Here is a 5,246-nt window from a genome sequence, read left to right on the forward strand (position 1 = left end):
TTTATTCTACTATATGACAAAAAAAACACCACTAGTTTGAAGCACTGTATGAACAAGTATATTTTACTGTTCAGATTGTATTGTTGTGAAAACTACCATAAATTCTTATTTGAAAGATCCACTCTGATCATCTTTTGAGCTATATTAAAACCCTTGTGCTATCTTTTGGGGTCCAGATGACCCAACCCTTACACTGAAGGGTTATCCCTACTATGCCATAAGTGGACAAGATTTAATGTCTGCCATGGACACCAGTGAAAATCACGCTGTGGATTCCAGACAATCCCACTCCCAACGTGAATCTGTCTAGGACAGCACATGGGTAGTGTTACTAGTGGTGTTTTTATCATTATCATGCAGTTTTTGGCCCCCCAAAAAGTCATTTTCTAGGATTTTCTCTAATGACAGTAATTCATCAGAAATTCACCTCTGAGTTGTGAGCAGGTCTGGTGGTGGGAAGCAACCATGCCCCCACTTCTGCTCCGCATTGCTGAGAGCTGGGAGCTCGAGGCCCAACCAGCCAATTTTCAACATCACAAATAAGCTCTTTATAAACTGATTTTTTGTCTGCTCCAGATTTACAACAATTTAAATGAAAAAAAATCCCCCAAAATGAAATTTTGAGCTTAATTTTCTTTATATAGGTCAACCGTCATGAGTAAAATGCCACAAGAACGTCATCAAGTCTTTAAGCTGCACCCTTTATAGAGTACACAACTCCTGTTGAATTGTTCACCTATCGCTATCCACATATTTGAGTGGAGAAAATATATAAATATATTGGGTAAGTTAACTATCATTGAGTAGTTCCCCAGAGTAACTAGATTTTTTTTAAATGCATTAGCTTTAGAAAGCAGTCTAATTGTTGGTTGTGAACAGCCCTACTAGCCTTCATGAAATAGTGCAAAACAGTTGTGTTCAATCTGCAAGCAGGGCAACTCACTTCATGTGATGTACTGCACACAGAATTTCCAAGAGAAACCTTGTCCTCGAAAACGCCAAGGTTTTTTATTGAATGTTTGGGAGATGAGTAGCCGAGCACGTGCAGACTGAAATGTGTGGAATTGAATTGACCTGGAGATCCAGCCAGAAGATTGATTGCCTCGCTCTGAAGGATGTGTGTTCTTCTCTACATTTTCAATGTGTGCATTTCTTTTAAATCAAGAATGACATGTATGTGATAGAATTACTGAGTTTCTACCATGCAATACTTAAGAATCCTCATTGGAGCCTTTTTTGGTGGCTCACTTCCTGGTTGTTACATAGGCAGGTCCCAGCTTTGAGCAAGGTTGATGTAGTGCATCCGCATGCGAATGGTTCTCTTTTGTCTGCACACTCATCTTTTGGTCTATCCAAAATAACCCCACCCATTTGGAAATTGCTCTCTAAAACAATGCTAAGCGTGCACTGATTACACCGTTTTTGTCTTTTTTTGGCCCAACAGAAACAGATTTTCTCAGCCTGTTCAGACTTAATGACAGAAAATATTTCCACTGGCTTGTTGTCAAACCACTTAACCACACATAAGTGTCCCATCTGCCTTGTTGCCGTGGCTAGGGCACCTGTTAGTTGCTGTTTTGGCATTTGTTCACTTGGTAATCTCAGTAATGACTTGGGAGCCAGTTTTTCATCTCAGTGCCAGTAAGGTGCACCTGCTTCTCCAGCGTGGGATTTTCAGCAGAGGTGAGGAGCTGATCACAGTGCACTACATGCTGGCATCTCAGACAGATGTTTGATGAACAACTTTTTCTAAACTCAATCCTTCCGAGACCTGAATTTGCACCAAAAATTTAGACTTTATATTCTTGTACTTTAATTTTGTTATTACCACCAATAAACTGGTTTGGGCTTTTGAGACACATATTGTCAGTTTAAACAAGCTTCAGTATTTGGAATCATCTATTTTGGCACATTCTGGCCAAAATTAAAGGCAGGAGCCAATGAGTATATGATTAGTGAAAGATCTAACCTTAAGTACATTGTAAATTTTCTCCTTAATTTCTAGAATGTTATTATTACCAATAATTATTATAGCTTCTCAGTTTGTACAACACATCCTATGAAGTTGTGTTGCTTATATAATGTATTTGTCATGAACTTGTCAATTTGAAACTAACATACATACTAGTGTAAAACAATGACAGTTAGGTTGTGACTTGCCCTCCTTTCTTTGCACGCTTGAAAGTCTTTATAACCATGCTTATCTTACTGTTGATGTGTTTTGTACACACAATTTACACTTCCGGGTTAACACTTGATACATTTAAAAATTTCAGATGATAAAAATTAAGGAAAAAATTTCCCTCTGGTCTGTGTTGTTCAAAAGTCACACATTGTCATATAACATTTACCTAGTAAAACTTCGCAATTAATTGTGATGAATCACACTCCAAAAGTATGATTAATCTGATTTTTTTTTTAACCATTTGACAACACAAATTAAAAATAAATGTTCTGAATGTACAGTTTTGTGTGTGACTTCATATTGTGATTATTCACAGATAATAAATGGTCGGCAAATACTGTAACAAAAAATTATAAAATAATCCCGATTTATTGCGATTCTTTTTTTCCAGGTTTACTTAGGTAAATGTTTTTAATCAATTCCCGGTCCTAATAACAACTGATATAAATCAATGGCTGTGTGTCATGGTGTTTAAAACCAGTGAAACTTTGCTTGTTTGTTTTTTGTTTGGTTCTAAAAAAAGTGGACAAGTGTGTCCAGTTTATTTCTACAACATATAACATAATGTGCTCCAATTGTGCTTAACAAACACTTACCATTTCAACAAGTTTGGTTAACTAATATTCCAAAAATGACCCAAATTTTCATTTACACTGGTGTGCTTTAGAAAATGGAGACAGGGTTTCTCTTTTTTTTTCAGAAGTGGCTGTTGTAAGTTTTTACTGAAATTTCCTACATTTTATTTCAAAGGAAGTGCATGCATCATTATTAGACCCCTAGATTATGGTAGCAATGGTTTTAAATCAGCCCAATGGGTAAAAGTTCTATAAATTCATGTATTTTGGTGTGGAAAGGCTTCATGTTCGTGTCTGTGCTGTCTTTACTATTCCTTTGTTACCAGGAGACCAATGTTGCTTCTCTAAAACCCAGACATGAATCCAGCTCTATTGTAATCTATAGTAATTTTTAAAAAGGAGTCAAAGACAAAGCAATTCTAACTAACCACAACTGTCCAGCAGAGGGAGCTGTCTCCACACACTATTTGGAGAAATGTTTGTGAAAACCATCCTACCTGGTGATTTAAAACTGACTCCAAATCCATTTTAAATCTGTCACGTTTAACTTTAGGCAGGAGTAAAATATAAAAGTATTCATTTCTCACAAAATGTATGCATATTTATGCATTATGTAGAAGTATTTATAGACATGAAGTTTTTCTTAGTTGATTTGGAGCCAATTTTTCAAAAATGCTGCACAGTAGGTGCCGCTCAAAGCGGGTTTCACTTGTAAGAATTACCCTGAACAAATTAACTGTAATCTCATTGCAAACAACAGAGTCAATCCCTTTTTCTCTTCTCACCGCCGGCTGTGCCCTGGCCATCTAAGAATAGCCTTCTGTTTGCTTTTTTCTGTTTGTGCATCATGCCCTTACATCAGCTCTTCTGAATGGGACGATACATGAAACTAAGCTCAGACATGCAACAGGCCCTCCAGGCAGCAAAATGAATGCGGAGCTTTACTTCTCATTATGGCTCCACATAAGGACGCCTTTGGACGCCCCCGGCTTTTAGCTGACGACACAGGAAGAGAAAAAGAAAAAAGAAGAATTTGCCTGTCTGCACATATTAGATATAGGGCAGGGAGCAGCAGTTGTTTTTGTTCATGGCCTGACGTTCCAGATGCATATCTATCACTTAACAGTCCACCTTTATAGCCTAATAACTGGTTTGCACATCCCAGAGAGTCAGAGAGGAACTTGTATCCTCAGTCACACGACTCAGGATGTTTTGAATTCTAAAGCTGCCACTGTTGTGTGTAGTGAAAGAGTCCCATTCACTGCACAATTGTAGTCAGTACTTGATGGTTCGTTTTTCTGGATTGTTAGAGAAAGAGAAAAAAATGTTTCTGTTAGACAAGTAATGAGTAGAACATCTTTGACTGTGAATCTATTGGCTCTCTCCTTTTATAGTCTGCTGAAAACATGCATGCTCCAAAGAACAAAAAACTTTTCCATTTTGTTTTAAACTTTTACTAAACCTTTCTTTTTAGCCAAAAGGGTCAAGGTTATGTCAAAACAAATTATGTCCAACATAAACTATGCATGATAAAAGTGGGAAGTGTATGCTCTAAATCTCCAAAAAAACACACTGAGCTGTTCAAAAAAGGAGGAGAGCCTCCTACATTCAATACATTCAATACATATGGAGTTGATTTAACAACTTTAACAGGTCGATGAAGGTTCTCATTTGTCCAAGTCACATTGTTTTGACGTTGAGTCACAGCATCTTGACTTAAACTTATTTTCATGAAGTATTATACCACTCAAACTGACTCCGTTACTTAGATGAGTGGTGAATAGTTTCAAGAATGTCATAAATATCATAACTCAACTTCAAGACCATTTAAACAAATTGTTAAAATATTGTTGACAATGTAACAGAAACATCTCAAACTACTCTGCTTGCCTAAATGGCTCCAGCAGCAGCCCTCTTCCTGCAAAAGGATTTTTTTCCCGTTAAAAAAACGGGGAAAGTTAAAGTACCTTTGAGTATTAGTAATGCATAAAACAGCGCAAAAGTGTTTGCTTTCATTTTTCTGAGACATGCGTTTTTATTAATAAATCAGAAGGAATCCCAAGTCTGCTTGTATTTAGAATGTATTGCAATGCATTTTAATTCAGTGAAGTTTAAAACGGTAAGTTCTGTGTAATTACATAGTTCTGGAGACACTAGTACTATTAAGGTTAAAGGGAAATCTAATACTAAAATGTGTCTAACAGTCAAACACACTTCACAACCAGTGATTAAAAGCTGTTGTTTTTACAGATGCTGAAAGTCCAGGACACAATTAACAAACAATAGAGACACAGACAAAGACTACATTGTATTTAAATCAACTGACGAACATTTGCCCATTTCCTTTTTTTAATCTGTTAAACATGGAGAAAAGCCTATTTTTCATTGTCATGAACTGTCCTAGATTTCCCCACCTTCCCTTTTTGTTCTCTGTAATGTGTATTGTGCCATTCTTCCTCTGCATAGCCCATAACAAAGCGTCAACA

Source organism: Oryzias melastigma, linkage group LG9 (genome assembly GCF_002922805.2).
Source record: "Oryzias melastigma strain HK-1 linkage group LG9, ASM292280v2, whole genome shotgun sequence".
Lineage (NCBI taxonomy): Eukaryota > Metazoa > Chordata > Actinopteri > Beloniformes > Adrianichthyidae > Oryzias > Oryzias melastigma.